Here is a 24,272-nt window from a genome sequence, read left to right as displayed (position 1 = left end):
TGTACTGACCTAAATCTAGGCTTGATTGTTGAACTCGCCTGCTTGATAGTTCTCAGAATAGGGATCGCTAATCTCCATTTCCATTTGCAAATAAGGTTCAAAAACAAATCTTATAATTTTTCTACTAACACAAATTAAGAAGGATTTATATTTTACCATTAACAAATCGAGTAGCTGCGAGGGCAAGAAAATGAAGTGAGACTCATGAGTAAGTTTTCTATCCACCATCCCTTCACGGAATTAGATAGATAAATTGGAAAAATGCCTACACCTCCAAACTCTATAGCTATCTCTCTTGGGCCAAACAAGAGGAAGCCAAGCTCAACCAACAAACCTTATATGGAAAGACTCACCGACATTAATCAATATGGTTGACATGGCTACATGGGGTGCACACTTGGGTTGCATGCAAGGCCCGTGCATGCAACCTTATGTTGGTTTGTTTTTAATTTATGCCAACACATATAATAATAGTTGAAATTTAAATTTAAAATTTAATAAATAATAAAATAAATAATAAATAAAGTAAAAAAAAAAAATACTTGTCACGCAAAGCTTACATGCATTCCATGTGTCCGAGGTATTGAAAGAAGCCACCACAAGCTTCACAAGTTCCAAGCTTTCACCACTAGAAGTATCAGTCTTTGGTGCTCCATGAGTCACTGCAATTGAGTTAATGTTGCATGCCAAGAATTTTTTATGTAGGTTGCGACACAATCACCTGTTCCATTAATTTCATGTTAGATGTGAGCAACATGGGTACTCCTTGGATGATCATATATGCAATTCAACAATTGGGTTTTGTGATTTCAAATCAGATAAATCTAAAGCTTGAATTTAACAATTAGGTTCTTTTATTTCAAATTTGAAAATTTTAGAGTTTGATTTAAAAAATTAGGTTGCTCTTTCATTGCACATTGCTATCAATATGAATTCAAGAATTGATTTCTCTTATAATTGACAATTGATTTTTGTTATATTTAGAAGGAAGCTAATCAACAATTAGGTTCAACAATAATTTTGGTTTTCTCTAACTTATTGCAATCAAGAAATGTGAAAGGTCAAGGAAATGAATCACTTTGCAATTTCTTACCAAAATATTGTCGGAGAGATCTTGTCATTCGAATTTGCATTAGTTCATCAATAAAAAATATAAGTTAGAAACATTTACTAACTAATTCTTCTTCTCTGAAACACGTTCACAAGGTCAATTCATCATTCGTTCTCTGTTGCAATCCTTCTTTCTTCGCTACACTCTTATCTGGACCTAGGATTGGATTTGTTGGGACAAGAGCAATTGTTAAAATACTAAAGGAGCTTTCACCTAACCAAGATGAGGATGTTATGATCCTTATGTGCTTGCCGAGAAGCAATATCACCCGTCTATGTGCTCGCTAAAAAAAAATCCAAATGTCACAAAGCCCCAAGACCTAGATGTTCCAAAAACCCAAATGTCACAGAATTTAAAAAACAATTGAAGTTTATTAAACTTAAACATTTATTATTAATAAAATAATACTAACCTTACTTTACTCTAAAAACATGTTGATGAAACCTAGTGCACCCTGAATTTAAAATAAAATAATATAGACCAATACCTCGAAAAAAAAAGCGAACAAAATCTCAAACCTTAAACTTTGATTTAAAATCATAAAAATCTTAATTTCTTTTATATAATTCAATAAAACTTTGTTTAAAAGAAAAATTAGATTCAACCCACAACTAATACAAATCAATTATATAATCCGTGCAGCCCAAAAGATGGGGACTACAAATAATTGCATAATAAAATACAAATAATTGCATAATAAAATTCGAATGATAATATCCTTGGGAAGAATTCAAATTCATAAAACATTCACTCTTCTTTTAATATAATTGTCTCAAAGTGTGCTTGGGTTAGCCTACTTTTAGAGGATTACAAAACTCATGAAGTCTAAACATTTTGGTTTGCTTGCACCATGTCTCAACCCTTCAGGTATCATAGTGACACGTTTAAAAAAATCCCAGTTGGTAAAACGAAGATTCGAGGCCGAGGAATTCCCTGATGCTCAAAAGTGTTTGGAATTAATTTTTTTTATTTTTCTTCTTTTAAATTTTGCAACAGTTGTGTTTGAATATGTTTTAATGGTGGGAATTTGGGGTTTGTTAAAAGTGCTTGAAATTTGGAAAAAAAAATTCGACAAAATCAATAGCAGTGTTTGAATCATCTGTTTGAATCATATAGATAGCGAAAATGGATTGAACACCATCAAACATTTGTAGGTACCTAAAATCTTGAAATTTTCAATTCAACACCATTAAAACCTTCAATAATATCCAAAATTTTAAATTTAAGAACTATAACATAAATTTACCATTATCAAAACCTTACCAAAATTTCTATAATTTTCCAAAAAAAAAAATATGTTTATCCTACAACTATACAATCCACCCAAAAGTTCTTCAAATTTCATTCAATGAACATGCACGCCGGTCATCATGATGGACAGCCATGAAGATTCTGATAGACTTGAAACCCTACACCACCGTTCTCAGAATGGTATTACCATCCATGAGAACCATTATCCCATCTCGCATTATGAGAGTTATGGATTTTCAATATTTGAACATGGATTCCACTCGTGCACCATTCTCTACCCTTGCTGTTGCCGTTATTTCAGAAACACAGGAGAAGATAGCATATCCTTTCATCAATGGGAATGCTCTGAATTTGTCCAGCAAGATAGATTTGAGGGATGCATTAGACATTTTGCTCGAGGAGCCATTTAATGGAGTTACAGGCATTCTGCGTTTCATAGACAGGTACCCAATTATCAGAGATTTTAAAAGCTACGATCGTATTTTAGAGTTATGCATCCAGTTGAAGGCATCGGCGGAGGGAAAACGAGTCCTTGCCCATATGATCGGGGCGGGATATGAACCTGGAACATATCTGTGGAACCGTCTAATGACTTTGTATACGAAGAGTGGGAAAGTGGAGGATGCACGCGAAGTGTTTGATAAAATGTCTAAGCGAAATACCTTTTCTTGGAATATTATGATCGGCGCGTATGCCAGCAGCGGTAAGTTGCAGGTTGCACACGAATTGTTTGAGAAAATGCCTGAACGAGACGTGGTTTCCTGGAATGCAATGATTGCGGGATATAGCCAGAATGATCGAGGCGAAGAGGCAATCAGATTGTTTGGAGAGATGCAGCGCGAGGGCATGAAGCCAAATCAGCGTTCGTTCACCAGTGTGATCAGTATGTGTGGGCAACTATGTGCTCTTGAACGAGGGAAGCAGGTACATGGCTATGTTGTTAGGACTGGGTTTGAATCCAATGCTATTCTTTTGAACGCCATGATTGATATGTATTGCAAATGCGAGAGCATGGAGAGTGCGTGGCAGCTGTTTGCCGAAAGCCCTGAACGCGATATCGTATCGTGGACTGCGATGGTGGCAGGTTATGTTCAGAGTGGAAATGCCGAGGACGCTCTGAAATTGTTTTCGCAAATGCGTAAGGCAGGGATAGAGCCGGATGCTGTCCTTTTTCCTATCGTACTTAGTGCTTCTGCCAATCTTACAGCTTTGGAACATGGTAAGCAAGTCCATGGATACATTATCAGGGCTGGAACTGAGTCAAATGTGTTTGTGGCAAGTGCCCTTGTCCACATGTATGGCAAATGTGGAAACAGCGAGGATGCAAAAATGGTGTTCGATAACATGGATGAGCGCAATGTGGTGTCATGGAATACTATTATTTCAGGATATGCGCAGAATGGGCCAGCCCAGGAGGCTCTCAAACTCTTTGAACAGATGATTCAGGCGGGGCAGAAGCCTAATCATGTAACTTTTATTGGTGTTTTAACTGCATGTTGCCATCGAGGCCTGGTGGCTGAAGGTTGCTCGTATTTCAATTACATGATTCAAGACCTCTGCATTGCTCCAAGAGAAGATCACTATGCATGCATGGTTGATCTTTATAGCCGTGCCGGCCGCTTGAATGAAGCAGAGAAGTTGATCAACGACATGCCATTTGAACCGGATGCTGTTATTTGGGGTTCATTACTCAGTGCCTGTCGAGTTTATAAGAATGTGAAGCTCGGAGAATACGCAGCGGAACAACTTTTCAAACTGGAACCGCAACGTGCCGGACCGTATATACTGCTTTCAAATATTTATGCTTCAGTTGGCAGGCGGGATGAGGTAACGAAGGTGAGAAATCAGATGAAGTACAAGGGAGTAAAGAAGGAGCCTGGATGCAGCTGGGTTGAATTAGGAAACAAGGTACACACCTTCCTGTCAGAAGATAGATCACACCCACAAACAGAGGAAATTTATGCATTAATAGAGGAATTGGCTGGGAAGATGAAGGCAGCTGGGTATGTGCCTGACATGAACTTTGCATTGCACGATGTGGAAGAAGAGAACAAGGAAGAGAGTCTTTTATATCACAGTGAAAAGCTAGCTGTTGCATATAGCCTGTTAAAGGCACCTGCAAGGGCGGTTATCAGAGTTTACAAGAATCTCCGGGTGTGTGGTGATTGCCACACCACCATAAAGTTCATTTCGATTATTGTTAGGACAGAAATTGTTGTTAGAGATTCCAATCGCTTCCATCATTTTGTGGATGGTGTATGTTCATGTGGAGATTATTGGTGAAGATAAGCGAAACTGGGGACTAAGAAAATTATGACTTCAAAGAGCTAAAGATATAGCAATGAACCTTTCTGGAGAGTCGTTGTTTTAAACGCAATTGTTACTTTCCACCTTTATTGTGAAGAAAAGTTTGTACATTCCATCTAAATTATAGTGGTTTGTATGTAAATTACATTGCTCACTTTTCACAGCATCATTTTGATTTGATGACTGGTTGACTTTCTAGAGATTCTTGAGAAAGCATCTGGGAGAAGCTAAGCCAGGAATATATGGAGAAAGCTTCCAGAGCATGCAAGAAATATTTTGGGTATGAATATTACCGTAACCTTCATATAAAATCATTTCGATTATTCTAATCGTTTGGACTTATTGTCTGGCCAAGTATCTCGATCCTGTGTTGCCAAAAACGTGAAATGAAGTCTTACAAGAAATGGAGGCTAGAGGGTTTTGGAGTACAAGAAAGATGCAACCCTGCTCATTGCAAGAAATATTTTAGTGAATCCATTCAAAACTAGAGAAATCCTCCTTATGCCATGTATCAATGTTATAAATCAAATTACATTAGCATAACAAATTTTAGGTGTTTAAAAAAATTACGTCTTTTATTTTTTATTTCGTCTCTTTTTAAAATGCAGCCATATGCAGAGAAACACGCAAGAAATGGTGTTCCATTCACATTTCTGTTTACTGTCTGTACCTTGTTGTAGTGTTTCTGGTAAGATAGTTGTATGCAAAACAAGCTGGGGTTCTTGAGTGTATTGAACTTTAACTCATAGCTTTCAAAACGGCCCTGGTCTGAACTGGATCCAGTCAAACTGGCTATTTGGACTGGGCGTGGTATCAGACTAGGCTGCTGGCTGGAATGTAGGGCCAGTTTGGTACTTGTTACCCACCATCCTTGGGTAGTATCCATAGGAGAAAATGTTCTCCAAGATGGTCCTTAGCCGGCAACCAACAATCCCTTGCAGCCATCAGATACCCCGTTGTGCCACTATCTCTGCCACTTGAGCTAGTCATGTGGCCCCTCATTCAGCCGTTATGATTGTATGTTTGAAGGTGGGCCTCCCAACCCCGAAGGTATGGTTTTTCATTGGTGTAGTTGAGTGATTTTGCTTACTTATCATGGACACTTTAGGGTATGGATTGATAGGGGGATTTGACAGAAAGAGTGGGCTAGGTTTGTACTCTTGGTTTTTCATTGGTGTAGTTGAGTAATTTTGCTTACTTATCATGAACACTTTAGGGTATGGATTGATGGGGGGATTTGGCGCAAAGAGTGGGTGTCTGTACTTTTGTCTCCTCTGTATGATTTCATGGTTAGCCTTGTATCATAGTCCCGTGGGATCTCTTTTACTGACTATTAGCTTTAGGGCTGACATTATATGGGAAATCCTGATTTTGTTTGCGTGGTCCCGCTTTCCGACATCATATACATGACTCCCTTCCGCTCATTTTAATCATATTTATTACTTTTCCCATCAGGGTCCTCAAGGGGTTAAACCTCCCCCTCCCCTTGTTTACTCCTTGTGTCGGGCCTAAAACGATGTCCAAGAGGTTGATGCAACTAAAAAGAAAAGAAAAAACATAATTTGACCATTCTCAACAGGAAATATATCACAAAATGCAAAAGATAGTTGGGACATACAAATTTAGTATGTGGGCAAAAGTCAAACATGAACTCTACCCCTTATCTATGGTCATCACCCTGGTTCCCATGGGCCCTAGATGAGCTCCCTCCATATTGAGGGACTTGTTGACCAATACGTGTCAACGACCCATAGTAGTACACCCCATTTTTTCGCAAAATGGATAGCATCTAATCGATGTGTCTGTGTTGTCCAGTTAGCATCATCAATCTGATCATCATGTTATAATGTAAACCTATTTTGCATGTATATGATGTAAATAATCTTAGTGGAACCGTGTCATGTATGTAACAACCTAGGGAAACCTACATTTTTAGTGACGATTTCTATTCTGGGAGGTTTTTTGTCTTACCATTCCATTCTCGAATGATCCATTTAAATAAAAATTTCAAATTTCCTTAATATTTAAATATTTCGACAAATGAGATTAATTTTTTTTTTAATCTTCATCAACGGTCGAGATTGCTTTGACGAGAATCACTCGAACTAGTCGTTGGAGGATCCATCTTTAAATAGGAGGTCATTTGTTAGTCAATCTATCCAATCTTTGAGTTGTATGCTTAGTAACAAGCCCTTATGTAATCTTTTTCTGGATAATAAAGAAAGACTTTGGGGTTAATTTTTGTTGGTGTTACTCTTCTTGGGAATACTGTAAGATGTTTTATTTTCATGCATAATTTTTTCTAAAGCCATTAATGATAGCTTTTGAAGAGTAGTTTGAGTACAAGTACCTTGCTCAGTCGCTTGTTGAGATTTGAATAACAATCTAAATTTTGAACATAATAGCATGTGTCTCTATTTGTGTAAGTTTTATTATTATTTTCTCGCTCTATTTTTAATGGTTGGATTGAGTTTTGCAGGAAAATCTTGATTTAGATCATCGGGCGTTAGAGGAAGTTTTCAGTTGAACCAGCCAATTCCCGATCCATATTTTTTGAAGAGCTCAACTAAATTAGCTCCGGGCTTATCATAAGATTTTTGTTGATAATGCACGAAGGGTTTCGAGCTAGTACCTTCATTCAAAATTTAAATTTTTTTTATTTCTGTGCATCATAATAATAAATCTGGCTATTTAGAGCCTTCAACTTGTAATTATTGTAATTATTTAACTGAGTTGTTTTTTTTTTTTTCCAATTTTATTTTTATATCTGGTTTTTAGGTGTTTTGTTTTTGTCATTGCAGGTACAAATTTGAAAGAGAGTTATATTTGAAGCCAGATCTAGGCCTTGGAAGGTAAGATCTGGCCTCAATATCATTTTGCAGGGACTTTTTTTTTGTTTTTTGGTTTAATCAGAAAATTTTACAATCCAAGAGTCTTAAAATTTAAATCTAGATTTTATAAGTCTTTGAAAGAGAAATCTGAAACAAAAAATATATTGGTGTTAAGTTTCGATTTTTTTAGGTTTATTCTAGGGTTTTTGAGGCTACCATTTGCAGCCTGGAAGCCTCTCTTTTCTCTGTTGCTTGGGGTTTTCCAGCTGTCTGCTGCAAATTTCGAATTTCTTTGTTGCCCTCGAAGCTTCCTCTCTGTGCCCATGACTTTTGTTGTTCGCTACCTAAATCCTCTCCGCAGTCCTGCAAAACAAGCTCTTCTTCCAAACGATGCGTTACCCCTTGTCTGCTTTTCCTCAAACCCGCAACCCTTTTATGCCTGTATGTTTCCAATCATCTCCCTCACCCATCGTCCTCCCTTCCTCATCTCTACCCTTCCATACCTTGGTGCCATCCTTGCTTGGACTGTGAGCCTTTCCATCTACATGCGATGCGTCCTTTTTGTTGCTGCGTTTCCCTTAACTGCATCACCTGTCTCAACCCGCGACCCTCCACCTTCGACCTTCATTTCTGTGGCTCCCTTGCTCACCACCTCCTCAAAACCGCGTCCTCTCCCTCGCTACTATCCCTTCATCTCACAACTCAGTCAAGCTCCTCCTGCTGCAACTCCATTGCTCCTCCCTCAAGCTTCTCACTCCCATATGTCACCAGACCTGCAAACAAACAAACAGTCGACTTCCTTTTTTTCCATTTGCTTTATGGCTCTGCATTAGGGTTAGCTCTTCTTTTTAATAAAATTTGATTTCTTTTTTTTTTTAACTTTGGGTAAGGGTTTAGTGTTTTATTTAAAAATTTGGATCTTTTTTTGTTTAGTTTTCATTTTAATTTTTGTTTTGATTTTTTTCTTTTATTTTTGTTTTTAAGAAAAGAAAAACTTAAAATTTTGAATTTTTTTTTATGATTCTGATTTCTTTTAAAAATTAAATTTCATTTTTAATTTTTGCTTTTCATCTTGGGTTTTGATTTTCATAAGAAAAAAAAAACTAAAAAAGAAGTTAAAAATTTCATTTTGGTGACTTTGAAATTGAATGAAATAAATAAAAAGAAGATATAAACTTTCACATTAAAAATAAATAAAATTATATGGCCTACGACCCATTAAAAATTTAAATTTAATTAAGATCTTTTAATTTTTATCTTTGGTCACTTTAAAAAAATTAATTAAATATTTACCACATTAAAAATTTACATAATTAAATTCTAATCTAAAGTTCTTTGGTGTCTTTTTGTGTTAAGTGTAAAATTTGGTGGTATCGATTTCTCTATTGTCAAGCGCGATTAATGTTTTAGAATCATATCTAAAGATTGACTATAAGGAAAAGATAAATTCTAAATCTGGGCTATTGAAGAAAATCATTTTAATTCTAGAATCATTGCTTAACAATTAATTCTTCACAATATTTAGAATATATTGCATGATAAAGTTTTGGGTATTTTATATTTAATCGTTCATGATCGTCACATATATTACATTTACAAATTTATCTGAATACCTTGTTTTCATTTGATTTATGGTTAATTTAACATTAAGGCATTGGTCTGAAAATCATTTCTATCTTGTGGTTGTCTGATTTGTCTTAATTGTTAGATCTATCCACCTTAATTAACCAGGGCTTGTTTACATTCATCAAGTTGTTCATCTTTAAGTCTCCTAGAGCCTGTGTTCTACATGTTATTTTCATTCATTCACCCTAGGGACTACCCCCTTGACTTGTCTAAGAGAGAGTCTAAACGAAGTAAGAATAAGAGTGACAACCCTTACTCTGAGCGTTGTCGCAGTGCCTAGACACTTTGTGCGACAACATTTTTTGGTGCTGTTGCCGAGGAAAGAGTTTTTATGTCCTTGGTCCTTTCAATCTCTTCTCATGATTTGATCCTTTCATCTTCAACCATTCATCTTCATCTCATTTTCATCATATCATCTTTTGTGTCTAAGTTAGATTAATGTCCAGGTGGCGACTCCACTTCCTTCATCTTTTGCAGGGATGTGTACTAGGAGGAACCCAAACAACTTGGTTAATCCTGCTCCGGATCCTGAAAGGGCTCTTAGAGCTTGATTACACAAGCTCCCTTCTCGTACACTCCTTGACAATCTCAGCCAGGAAGCTCTCTATGACATCCATTCACTCTTATTGAATCCCCTCGTTCTAGACATCATGGATATCTATGAGCCTCTTAACTTTGCTAACATTTAGGGTTATTCCCATAACTTTCCTAATATTGGTATAGACAAGTTGCCCGCTTTCCAAGGAAATAATGCAATCACTGTTAAAAATCATTTATATGATTTTCAGACTTGGTGGGCTAAATTCGCTCATGCTCATAATTACGAGGATGTGCAAATGAAATGTTTTGTCTCGACCCTTGAGCAAGATGCAATGGATTAGTTTAAGGATAGGCTTGATCATAGCATTGATTCATTTGATTCCCTCAATGCTTTTAGAGAAAAATTTGGTGATAAGAGAGAAGATCGATTTTTAGCAAAAACCATTAGCGTCATTAAAAAGAAAGAAAATGAGACGTGAGAAGAATTTAATAAAAGGTTTAATGGCATGCTTAAAGATATATCTAATGATTACAAACCAACTGAGAAAATGCTTCTAGAATATTATTTCGATGCTTTCAATCCTGACACTTCTTATGAGCTAAAAAGGTCCAAGCTTGTTGACTACAAGGTTTGTCAACTCACATCTTTAGAACTGAAAAAAGATAAGAAGGCTTTTGGCATCTGAAATTCTCGGTTTGATAGATATGTTGTTAAATTAAAAGAACCTAAAGGAAAAGAAAAGGAATCCGAAGAAGAACCAATGCAAACACTGCTTAAGAAGTTGGAAAATATGGAGTTAAATCAAGCTAGGATGATTGTTGATCATGCTAAAGAAATAACTACATTACAGTCTAGGCTGATTCAAATGGAAAGAGCTCAAATGCAAAATCATCAACCTAGCGGTCAGAATAATAATAATATATTCGAAATAATTGGCAGAAGAAAAGTCAGTCTAGTGAGTAGAGGCCTCCTCACCCTCTTGAAACGAATAATCTTATGGAGGAGACCCCGCCTTATTGTAAAGTATGTGGTGAGCTTCATGAAGAAGCCACTTGTCCTATTATCAATAGAATAATGCATCATGAGATGTTTGGGATAAGCCACCAGATAAATGTGGTTGGTAAAGAATATCGTTTATCGCAAGAAAATCAGGGAGAGTTCAAGGGAAATAGTTAACCCGTCAGACCTTTCACATCTTCATATAGTATCGATAATTTTGGTCAAGAAACTGATGTCTTAGTTAAACTCTTTGGTGAGAAACCTCCACCTGAGCGAGTCCTTGAAATCGCTAAGGATAATGGGTTAACTTATCAAAGGAGAAATCAAAATGATAATCTGATTAATTCTCGAAGTCTTAACTTTGGGTCAACTTCTGGTATGAATATTGATTTAGGAGGTTGGCTTAATAAATCTAAAGTTTTGGTTCCTGACACCGAAATAATAAAGATCCCCTCCCAAATGACTAATTTATTGAATGCTATTAGTAGAACCCATATAAATGCAGCTTAACAGGAACCTCTTGAGGCTTTCTATCAAGATGCTCCCATATACTTGCAAAGTATGAATTCTAATAATAAAGAATGCTCTTCGTTCTTCATTGCTTGTGAACAATTATCTCTTATATAACTACATGCTTGACTCTGGTGTTTCCGCTTTTGTGATAACTAAGAGAGTCACTGAACAACTTAAGGATATCTAGGCCTTACTATGACATATGTGCCATGGATTCGAAGAAAATTGAAGTTCATGGGTTGATTAAGGACTTACAAGTCCATTTGTCTATCTACCCTAATATCATTATTGTCATGGACATTTTTGTTGTTGATGTGCCTGATGCTTGGGGTATGCTATTGTTTAAGAAATGGGCCTTTGATTTAGGAGGAAGCATACAAATGAACTGGTCATATGCTATGATTCCTTCCCCTAATGGTCAAATATATCTTAAATTAAGTAAAGAGCCTGAAAGGAGATTCCATGTGGAAGATCCTAAAAGTCTCCACAATGAAATCATAAGTGAACAACCTAGCCTTGGGAATCATGCTATTTTGTCTAATTCTATGGTTCCCTTAAGAGGCCAAGGTTGAAGAAAAAATGGGTAATTTGAAAGATAAGGTTTGACATTTATACCTTCATAGTGCAACATCTAAGCATGGTAAACGTGCGAGAATTGTCTTAAAATCTCCCCTTGGTCATAATTTCAAATTTGTCTATCGGTTGGAATTTGAAGCAACCAACAATGTGACTGAATATGAAGCCTTGTTGTTGGGTATTGAATTGGAAAAAACTTTAAAAGTTAAATTGCTAAGTATCAAGGGTGATTCAGATTTAGTTATCATGCAAATTAAAAATAAATTTACATGTAAAAATTAGAGATTAAAAAATTATAAAAATGTTGTGTGGGATAAGATGGAGTATTTTGATGTCATTAACCTTGAAGCTATCCAAAGTGAGCAAAATAGTTTGGTCAATGTGTTCGTTGTTGCTACTCCCACCATGCAATTATCTGATAATTTAATTGAAGATAAAATTAAGATGGAAATTGTTTTTAGACCTTCTGTCCCAGATAATTTTGAGCATTGGCAGGTCTTTGATGATGAAAGACAGATTATTCGCTTCTTAGACAATTTGGATGAGTTTCAGGGTTTTCAAGTAAATTATAAGGAGGATGGACCTGATAACGATGAAGATATTTTAAATCCTACTCCTTGGAATGTTGTTGCTCTTGAGCAACACTTTGATCGACATGATGTTGTTAAGAAGAAAGAGGAAAATAAAATTGATCCTAGAGAGTTTGTTGAAGTAAACATTGGTACATCTAAATATCCTAGAATTATTAAAATTGTTAGAGGTACTAATGATGATGAAAGAAAGAAATTAATAAATTTACTTCATTAGTATAGGGATGTTTTAGTTTTTTCTTACGATGAATTAAAAGGCTATAGGGAAGATGTTATGGAACATATTATTCCCTTAAAATATGAAAATGCTAAGTCATTTCGTTAGAAACTTAGACAAATAAATCCTAAATTGGCTCCCTTAGTCCAAAAGGAACTCACAAAGATGCTTGTTGCTGACATTATTGCTCAGATTCGGTGATCGTTAGGAAAAAGAACGGTACGATCAGATTGTGAATTGATTTCAGAAACCTTAATTTAGCTTGTAAAAAGAATAATTACCCTTTGCCTAATATGGAGACCATGTTGCAAAGAGTGACAGGATCCGAGATGATGTCATTGTTAGATGGTTTTTCCAGGTATAATCAAAGTCTGGGTAAAAAAAGAGGATAGACATAAAACAACTTTCACCATACCATGGGGAACATTTGAATACATAAGAATGTCTTTTGGTTTAACAAATGTTGGGGCTACTTTCCAAAGGGCTATTGACTATGCTTTTAAGGGTTTAATTGGAAAATTCATTGAAATATATCAAGATGACCTTAATGTTTCTTCTAAGAATTGTATTGATCATATAAGTCATTTTAGGCAAGCTTTTGACAAATGTAGGGAGTTTAGCTTTTCCTTAAATCTTACTAAATCTATCTTTGGAGTAACTGAAGGGAAGTTACTTGGTCACATAATTTCATAGGATGGGATCAAGATTGATCCTGAAAGGGTTGAGACAATTCAAAAGATTCTTATGCCCTATAATCTAAAATCCCTCTAGTCATTCTTAGGAAAGATAAATTTCCTTAGAAGATTTATTCTGAATTACGTAAAATTAGCAAAGCCTATTCAAAGTCTTTTGAAAAATGACCCAAAATTTGTGGAAAGAAGACAGTGGAAAGGCCTTTCAAGAAATAAAGAATGCTATAGCCAAAGCTCTTGTTTTAATCAATCCCGATTATTCCAAGGATTTCATGATTTTCTCTTTTGCTTCCGAGGATACCATTGCTGGTGTCTTACTTCGAAAAAATAAAGATGGGCATGAATAACCTATTGCTTTCATGAGTAAAGCGCTCTAGAATTTTGAGTTTAATTACACTACGATGGAAAAACAGGCTTATACATTAGTTAAATCTCTTAAGCATTTTAGGACATATGTGGGATATTCCAAAGTCATAGCTTTCGTCTCACATTCCGTTGTCAAAGATACATTAACTCAAACTGATTGCTTAGGGACATGCTAGGTGGGTAATGAAAATTCAAGAATATGATTTTGTCATGTCCGTGCTGCTACACAATTTTTCACATTTTTGAATAAGGAAGAGGGCCCCACACCTTCGACTTAGGGACTTAGGGGCCAAATCAACTTTATTTAGTCGCTAGTGGAATATGGGGCCACCCATATAGGAGTTTGAATTAGTCATTCAATATGCTTGGAGAGAAAATTGAATGGGTGGATGGAGGGGCCCACATGAGGCTAAGGGGGCCCAAGGAGTTATAAAGAGAGATCAACTCTCATTTTGTTTTCATTCTGAATATTTGACAAACAAACTCACTCTTGTATGCTCTGTTGCTTAGCGAGTCTACCGGCTGTTTAGCCATGAGTCTTCCGTAGGGAAGATTCAACCTCTACTTTGGGGGACCATCCGTGCCCGTGTTAGGGAAGCTGTTCCACAGAGACTGTATGAGTTTCCAGCAACGATTCACAGCTCAGTCAGCCACACAAAGGAAGGAACTGCGTGTTTTCTGGGCAGCTAGAAATACGCAGAGGTTGATTTAGCCACCCAAGAAGCTGGAAATCCAAAGTCAAAATCAAAGAAGTTCCCTTCTGGGTTTTTCTGGGTTTTGTCCAATGAGTCTAAGGCTAAAAGGACAAAAAATTTGGATGGTATTTGGGCACTTTCTAGTAGGCTGAAAGTCAACAGATGTAGCTGGAGAGCAGCTCCCAAGAGGTTGAAAATCTAGATTCAAAATTAGATAAATTTCCTTCTGGGTTTTGTCCAAGGAGTATAAGGCTAAAATGGCAGAATTTTCTAGGTAGTTTTTGGGCACTTTCTAGTAGGGCGAGAGTCAGTAGATGTAGCTAGAGAGCAATGCTTAAGAGGCTGAAAATCCAAAGTCAAAATTAGAGAAATTCCCTTTTGGGTTTTTCTGGGTTTTATCCACGAAGTCTAACGCTAAAAGGGTGGAATTTTCTGGGAAGTTTTTGAGCACTTTCCAGCAGGCCAAAAGTCAGCAGATGTCGCTAGAGAGCAACTTCCAAGAGGCCGAAAATCCAAAGTCAAAATCAGAGAAATTCTCTTTTGGGTTTTTCTGGGTTTTGTCCAAGGAGTCTAAGGCTAAAATGACAGAATTTTCTGGGCAATTTTTTGGCACTTTCCAATAGGTCGAAGTCAGCAGATCAACAATTTAATGGGACATCGCGGAGCATAGTAAAGCAACAGTTGAACATCCATCTTTTCTGCTATTCTACCACCTGGGTTTGGTCCATCTTGTCCTTGAGACAAGCTCAGGTGCACTAATCCATTTATATATTGTAATCGTGCTCTCATATTTCATAATATATGGCTCAACATTTCCAATGTTATAATGTTTCATGGGTGTTTGTTGAATGTTTTTAATTTTTCATTGTTGCACTGTTTGTTTAATTGGTTTATCACTTAAATTCTTGTATAGGAACATTACAGATTTGGAAATTAAACCCACCAAGTTGGTCAAGGGTCAAGGTTTAACCGAAATGTTAAAAGAAAGTAACGAAAAAGCTCTTGGTCTGATTTGTCTTAACGATTCATCTTCACCTCAGCTGCAAAGGTTAGGAGAGCATGAATGGTACAAGGATATTATATATTACCTGTTGAATCTTACGTGTCTTAACCATTTAGTTGCTCATAAAAGGACTCTTAGATTAAAGGCTTCTAAGTATTGCCTCATGAAGGATGGCCTTGGGTGGCGAATCCAAAGGGCATTATACTTAGATGTGTTGATGAATTAAGTATAAAAAGTTGATTTCCAAGTTTCACTCTGGATTTTGTGGAGGGAATTACGCTGCTAGAACTACTGCCTTAGAGCTGGATATTACTGGCCTTCGGCTTTTACTGATGTGCACAAATTTGTCAGAAGTCGTCAGACCTGTCAATTATTCCTTGGGAAGTAGAAACTAGTTGCCTTGCCCCTTTAACCTGTGGTTGTTGAGGTTTTTTTTCAGCATTGGGGTCTGGATTTCATAGGGAAATTCCACGAAAATTCTAACAATGGCTACTCATGGATTTTGACCGCTACTAATTATTTTACAAAATGGGTAGAAGCCATTCCAGCTAAGAATTCCACTGAAAAGGTTATTGTCGACTTTCTTGAAAATCAAATAATTACTAGATTTGGTGTCCCTGCCAAGATCACTACTGACAATGCTAAGTCTTTCAGTTCTATGGAACTTTCATCGTTCTGTTCTAAATATGACATTGTGTTATCTCATTCATCTAACTATTATCCTTAGGGTAATGGCCTAGCTAAATCAAGTAATAAAAATCTTATAACCATTATCAAGAAAATAGTAGGAGATAACATACGATCTTGAGACAGTAAAATCAAGCATGCTTTGTGGGCAGATAGGATAACAAAAAAGAATGTTACTCGTAAAATTCCCTTTGAATTAGTTTATGGCCTAGATGCAACTTTGTTTGTGCACCTCAAATTGCTAGCTTACCAACTCCTTCAACACTTTACTAACGATAATACTGTTGTCCATAATAGAATTGATCAACTTGTAGAATTGGATGAAACTTGTAGGAAGGCTTTTAATAATATGTATACGAATCAATATAATATCAAGAAAATCCTTGACAAAAAATCTTGTCCTAGACCTTTGCAAGTTGGAGATATGGTTTTATTGTGAGATCGAAAGAATGAAAAACTAAGAAAGCATAACAAATTTGACAGTTTGTGGCTGGGAACATACATCATTCAAGGCATTGTTGGACCCAACTCATTCCATTTGATCACGATGGAAGTCAAACCACTAAATTTACCCGCGAATGGTCAAATGCTGAAATTGTACTTCAGAGAGGACATCTGATGCCATTGGGCATCCTTTGTATTGTATTCCTAACCCTACACCCTTCCATTTCAACATTTCATTTTGTAGTTATGTCATATTTATGTTTTTCATGTTCCTAGACTAGTTAATAAATGAAGAGCTTATATCTTTCATGTGTTTAATATTATATGATAGTTTTTGGATAGATGCTACATATGTTATCTTGTGTGTTGCGTGGATGCAGATTCTGGATTTTCAAATTCCTCTGGTGCAACAACGTGTCCCCAATTAGAGCCAGATGTTAACCACTATGTGTCAATGACCCATGGCAGTACACCCTCTTTTTTCACAAAAGGGATAGCCCCTGATCAATGTGTCCATGCCGTCCAACTATCGTCATAAGCTTGATGATCATGTTATAATGTAAACCCATTCTACATGTATATGATGTAAATAATTTTAGCAGAACCATGTCATATATGTAACAACTTAGGTAAACCTACATTTCTAATGACAATCTCCATTCTGAGAGGTTTTTTGTCTCACTGATTCATTCTCAGATGACGCCAGAGTTTTTCCGTCCAATCTTACCCCAAAGCTAGAATGAATTTTGTCACTAGGATCTTAGGCAAGTCTTAGTGTTCTAGACCGAGTCTATGTAAAAGTGATTTGGGAATAATTCTAACTATTTGGTTAGGTTATTTTATTACAAATTGCTTGGTCTGTCGGATTATATTTGTGTTGCATAAATGGGTAGTCTGTGAGGTTCTATTACAAATGAGTTTTTCCCTTTATGACGTAAAAAATATGAAAATCATGATGTAAAGTGCTTTGAGGGTTGAAAAAATAATTTATCCCCTCATAGGTCAATTAATTAAGTTTTTTGGCAAAAAATTAATTAAAATTCTAAGCGAGAAATTCAATTAATTTTAAGTCCTAAGTAAATTTAAATTCTTCAAAAGAAAAATTCGTCGATCCTAAAAATTTAAATTTTAAAAAGTCCCGGGACTAAGTAAATTAATTATTTTGATAAATTTTAAACTTTTGATCTCTGGGAGTTGGGTCAAAGTCAAAATTTTGGGGAAATTAACTAAAAAATTCTATGTTTGAGTTAATTAAAATGCATTTAAATAAAATTTTTGAATTTCTTCAATATTTAAATATTTCGACAGATGAAATTAAAAGAAATTTTAATCTTCGTTAACGATCGAGATTTCTTTGACGAGGATCATTTGAACTAGTTGTTGAAGGATTTATCTTTAAATAGGAGGTCATTTGTCAGTCTATCTATCCGATCTCTGAGTCGTGTGCTTAGCAAGAAGCTCTTGTGTAATCTTTTTTTGGATAATAAAGAAAGACTTTGGGGTTAATTTCTGCTGGTGTTACTCTTCATGGGAACACTGTAAGATGTTTTATTTTCATGCATAATTTTTTTCTAAACCCGTTAATGATAGCTTCTGAAGAGTGATTTGAGAACAAATATTTTGCTCAGTTGTTTGGGTATGAAGAATAATTTAAATTTTGAACGTAATAACGTGTATCTCTATTTGTCTAAGTTTTATTATTATTTTCTCGCTATATTTTTTATGGCTGGATTGAGTTTTGCAAAGAGATCTTGATTTAAATCCTCGCGTGTTAGGGGAAGTTTTCAGTTGAACCAACGAACTCCTGATTCGTATTTTCTGAAAGGCCCTACTAGATTAACGTCAGGCTTATCATAATATTTTTATTGGTGATGCATGAAGTGTTGAGGGAAATGTTCCCCTAGGGCTTTTGGGTTGAAACCCTAGCAGACTGAAAGTTGTCTATTCAAAGAAACACACATTGGGAGTTGGTTGGGAACAGTTGGGCCACGGGCACTAACAGGTGATCAGCAGGTAAAACCCGCGATCTCCGCCCGAAATTAAGGAGTTTTATATTTTTTAAAGTGTTTTAATACATATACGCGGGTTGGGTATGTGCCTACCAGCGTATACACGCGTTTAACTCAGGGCAATGTCGCATATAAGAGATAAAACACTGTTTTTTAAATTTTTGGACCAGGTCTGGAAGGAGGGGTTGCCCTAGGCCATGAGTGCAGCATCACAAACCATAAGAGTGAGATTTGGAGCTATAACATGAAGGGTTTCGAGCTAGTACCTCCATTCAAAATTTTTAATTTTTAATTTTTGTGCAGCATAATGATAGATCTGGCTGAGCCTTCAGCTTGTAATTATTGTAATTATTTAACTGGGTTTTTGGGTTTTTTTTCAATTCTATTTATATATTTGGTTTCTGGGTGTTTTGTTTTTGTTATTGCAGGTACATATCTGAAAGAGAAATTTTTATTTGAAGCCAGATTTAGGCCCTAGAGGGTAAGATCTGGCCTCAATGTCATTTTGCAAGGACATTTTTCAAAAAAATTTACACTCAGAGAGTTTTAAAATTTAAATCTGGAGATTTTACAAGTGTTTCAAAGAGAAATCTGAAACGAAAAATATATTGTCGTGAAATTTTGATTTTTTGGGTTTATTCTAGGGTTTTTGAGGTTACCATTTGCAGCCTGGAAGCCTCTATTTTCTCTGTTTCCTGGGGTTTTCCAACTGTCTGCTGCAAATTTCAAATTTCTTTGCTTCCCTCGAAGCTTCCTCTCTGTGCCCACGCCTTTTGTTGTTCGTTGCCTAAACCCTCTCGGTAGACCTGCAAATCAAGCTCTTCCTCCAAAAGTTGTGTTACCCCTTATCGACTTTTCCTCAAACCCACAACCCTTTTCTGCCTCTGTGTTTTTAGTCATCTCCCTCACCCATCGTCCCCCCTTCCTCATCTCTACGCCTCCATACCTTGCTCCATCATTGTTTCCTCATCGTTTGTTGCACTGTGAGCCTTTCCATTTGCATGAGTTGTGTCCTTTTTGTTGTTGCGTTTCCTTTATTTGCATCACCTATCTCTACCCACAGCCCTACACCTTCGACCTTCATTTTTGCGGCTCCCTTGCTCATTGACCCCTCAAAACCGTGTCCTCTCCCTCGCTGCTATCCCTTACTCCATCTTACAGCTCAGTCGAGCTCCTCCCGTTGCAACTGCATTGCCCCTCCCTCGAGCTCCTCGCTCCCATACGCCGCCAGACCTGCAAGAAAACAAACGTTCGACTTCCTTTTTTTTTATTTGCTTTATTGTTTGGCTATGCATTAGGGTTAGCTCTTCTTTCTAATAAAATTCGATTTCATGTTTTTTTTTAACTTTGGTCAAGGGTTTAGTGTTTTATTAAAAAAATTCGATCTTTTTTGTTTGTTTGTTTAGTTTTCATTTTAATTTTTGTTTTGATTTTCTAATTTTAGAAGAGAAAAACTTAGAATCCTGATTTCAATTTTGATTTATTTTTTTATGACTTTGATTTCTTTTAAAAATTGAATTTCGTTTTTAATTTTTTCTTTTCACCTTGGGTTTTGATTTTCTTAAAGAGCAAAAAACTAAAAAAATTTAAAATTTTCATTTTGGTGACTTTCAAATTGAATGAAATAAATCAAAAGAAGATGTAAGATTTCACACTTCAAAAAATAATAATTTTTTATGTGGCCTATGAAAAATTAAAAATTTAAATTTAATTAATATCTTTTGATTTTTATCTTTGGTCACATTAAAAAAATTTAATTAAACATTTGCCACATTAATTTTTCACATTAAAAAATTTACCTAAGGGATAATTAAATTTTAATCTAAAGTTCCTTCGTGTCTTTTTGTGTTAAGTGTAAAATTTTAAATGTAAAATTTTGTGGTATCGATTTCTTTATTCTCAAGCGAGATTAATGTTTAGAATCATATCTAAATATTGACTGTAGGAGAAATAAAAATTCTAGATTTGGGTTATTGAAGAAAATCATTTTAAATTTAGAATCATTTCTTAGCAATTAATTATTCACAGTATTTAGAATATATTGCATGATAAAATTTTGGGTATTTTATATTTAATCGTTAACGATCGTCACTTCTATTACATTTATAAATATCTCTAAATAAATTGTTTTCATTTGGTTTATAGTTAACTGAATATTAAGGCACTGGTCTGAAAATCATTTCTATCTTGTCATTGTCTTATTTGTCTTAATTGTTAGATCTATCCACCTCGGTTAACCAAGACTTGTTTACATTTATCAACTTGTTCATCCTTAAGTCTCCTAGAGCCTGTGTTCTACATGCTACCTTCATTCATTCACCCTAGGGACTAACCCCTTGACTTGTCTATGAGAGAATCTAAACGAAGTGAGTAAGGATAAGAGTGACATCCCTTACTCTAAGCGTTGTCGCGGTTCCTAGACATTTTGTGCGACAACAAGACCCATGATTGTCCCAACCCTTGGTGGGCAATGAACTGCCCCACCGTAAATGGGGTATCTAATTTTGCATCCTACACAACATGCTCTCATCCCCTGGAGCCCGGAGCAATTATGAAGAAAAATCAATCAAAGACAAAAGACATATGAAGAAGGGTGGAAAAACAAAGGTCGGGGTAACTCATGTACCACGATTTCTCACCTCTTCACTCATATATCTAAGTATGGAATTCCCCTATTATAGCTACCCTTGTACCATGGCTTGTGGCTTGGATTTTTTCCCCGATCTCCACTCCATTCCATCATTATATCACATGCCACCTACCACTTGATGGATGTACCATGGACATGTCATCCCCTTTAGAAATAGAACCCACCTAATAAGGTCCTTGGTTAGCCCCCTTATTGAGCTTGGAGACACCTGTACACGCTAAAACCCACTACGGAAGGTAATGCGGCCACCATGAAATGTCCATTTGATTCCATGATTTGTAAGCTCTTTTAGTCAAGTGCTCTCATGATTTGTTGTAATGGAAGGCAAGGGGGCGCATTGGATCTTATGCAGGATTGTATGTGTGTGTCCATTTTGGATTTGGTCTCCCTATATAGGGTCCAAGCCATCCAGAGGGTCACCGTTGAGAGCCATGAGCCTCCACCATAACAGAGAGAACTTCATGGATCCCCATCACCATTCATTGATTATTCGTGTTACACCTTTTGAATGGGGATGATGCACCTGGATCACCATGCCCAACCGGCTTCGCAGTTGTACCATACATTTCGCAGACGTTCCAGGGCCCAGATGAGAATATGCCTCACTATGAGAGACAAAGAGAGGGCTTATGTCATCATTCTAGCCCTTACAGATGGTTTACAAACATTGTCGATTCACTTGGCGACCCATGAGGATGTCATTGTGCCCCCACACCCACTTGGGGACACCATATGTGACTTGCTTGGATATCAAGGGGCAAACCCCTTGATCACTGTGTTTGGAGCCTATTATCTCAACTTGGCACACTTTGGACTCCACTAGACCTTCTCAATGGTCCAATGACTCATCATGTTTACTATTTTTTCCTCTTGAGAGGCTCATCGTTATATTTTGGAGCTATCTTGGTGGGCTTGTCACCAAGGCATATCATTATTGTACATTATTATTTGGGGCTAAATTAAGCAAATTAGGGCATTCGAATCCCCTATGGGATTGTATAAATAGATGAGAGGATGATTCATTTCTCTCATCATCAATTGGATTGGATTAGGAGATTTTGTGAGAATTTCACATTCCCTTTTGGAGGACAAGTTTGGTTTCATGGATGAATTTTTATGTTTGGATGCTATTTTCTTACTCTTGGAGCTTCAAATTTGTCTTGAATTGATGATTGGATATATTCATTGTACATGTAAGTGCTCTTTTTCATTTATATTATTTACATTTATCTTTTCATATGAATAATGTATGGGATTTTCGTTCTCTAGATCTGAAATTTTCCCTATTCTATGTGAGATTGTGGAAATTTTGGACTTTTGAAATGTTGCATATGTTACATGTCTCATGTATAATGAATGAATGTTCCTAGAGGTTTAATTTCATTGAATATACCTTGATAAGTCATTAATTCTTGCACATCGAAGTATAAAATCCTTTGGTGGTCGAGTTCATGCCCTAATTTGCCATGTGAAGTTGCGTAAGGACTCCTTGATTGGGTAAAAGCCTCTCCAAATTTCAAAATTACCTTGACTCCATCTCTCCCCACACTGATTTAGCCTCTTGGTGGTCCCTCAATCTAAGAATTTTCTCGCCTTTTTCCCTATTTCTAGGCCTAACCCTAGTAGGTCACCTAGGGCATACCCTTGAATATTGGTCCACTACTACGCTGGGGTTTTCTCAAGAGATCCTCCAAGTTCAAGGCAAATCTGATGGCAGAATCCCAAGATATAGCAAGATCTAGCCATAAGACCATTTCTTTCCCTAGATTGATTTGGGTTAGTATCCTCACTTAGGTCATTACATTCGTAATTCAAAAGAAAATTTGTCCTTTGATCCTATTCTCCTCCCTAAATAGGTCAAGCCCCTCTAGTGTTGATCAACTCCATATTCTTGACCTAGTTTGGGCCCACTTGAGTTTTTTGTGGTCCCACAACTTTGTAACTCACACAGGTCACATAGAAGCCATTTCTCCTTTAGGATTCTTAGGTCTAAGATACTCTTGTTAAATGATATTATCCAACCCTAGGTCTAGGTATCCTCATAGCCCTTTGTAGAGAGCTAATCACCTTTCTTTCAAAGCAAGAAATTTAATTATTTGAGCCTCTTTTGTGATTAGGCTTTAGGAATCACCCCATATCTTATTATTGATCCATCTATTCTTGTGATTCCTCTCATACGGAGACTCCTCCCATTGGTGAAAGTCCGTAAAGAGTAGGGAGCCTTAGCTAACGTGACAATGGGCTATCGTTCCATTTTTTGCCCCTTGACCTAGTAGTTTCTCTGTAAGATCCCCTTCTAGGACCCCTGCTAGTTTGAGCGGTAACAATACCTAACCAATACAAACTACCCCTAACTGGCTAGTTTTGACAATAATTGGCCAACCAACTTTCACATGGGTAGTACCCACAATGGTGGTTTCTGTTGGGTTTTGATGTGGTTTTGGAGGAAACTAGGGTTTGTGTCCCTTCGGAAACGACCCCTCTTGGCTATAAAACCAACTCTCCCCTTTCTATTTGCCTCGCACCTCACATATTGATATTTGTGAGCATATGTGAGCTTGGAGAATTGTACAAAAGTAATGGATTTTGTAGCAATTGTTTAACAACAAGAAGTTTGGCATCTTGAATTTGGTTTGGAGCTATTTAGTGAAGTTGACATCTTTGAGAGGAGGCTTTGGCAACTAGTATTCATTCCTGGTTGTGTTTTCTATCCTCTGAAATTGCAGATTTGATTGCTATTCTTGTTTTTAATTTTTTTTTCTCTTTCAATTAAAAATCAGTCCCTCTTTGTAGGTTAAATTTGTATTTTTTTTTCTTTTCTTTTTTTTTTAAATTTATCATAGGGTTTCAATAGTAATTAGTTGCATTTTTTTGTCAATTTGAAAATTGTTTTACGTTCAAATTTTATCATCCATCATGCCCTCAAGAGCCAAAGATGTTGCATAGGTTCATTGTGATGTTATTGATGGCAATATGATTTAGAAATATTGGAAACACCCAATGATTTGGAGGGTTGGGGGGGTTATTTATAGATTGAAACAACACTTGGCTAATATAAAAGGCCATGTAACCCCATGTGATGCACCAAAGGAAGTGGTAGGGGATATTAGGGTTGGGACATTTGCAAAGGAGAAGGCTAGGGAAAAATCAATAAAAAAAGAAAT

At 36.4% G+C, this 24,272-nt stretch overlaps 1 pseudogene; it reads left to right on the top strand.

Annotated features, from left to right (window-relative positions):
• Window positions 1-2,404: 2,404 nt before the first annotated feature.
• Window positions 2,405-4,811, top strand: LOC149172868 (pentatricopeptide repeat-containing protein At4g37170 pseudogene; annotated as a pseudogene).
• The last annotated feature ends 19,461 nt before the right edge of the window (window positions 4,812-24,272 follow it).

Source organism: Pinus tabuliformis, chromosome 4_2, assembly GCF_031772625.1.
Source record: "Pinus tabuliformis cultivar Carrire ecotype Pingquan chromosome 4_2, CPIR1, whole genome shotgun sequence".
Taxonomy (NCBI): domain Eukaryota; kingdom Viridiplantae; phylum Streptophyta; class Pinopsida; order Pinales; family Pinaceae; genus Pinus; species Pinus tabuliformis.
Note: the sequence above shows the minus strand (reverse complement) of the source record. Positions and strands in the feature narration are given on the sequence as shown.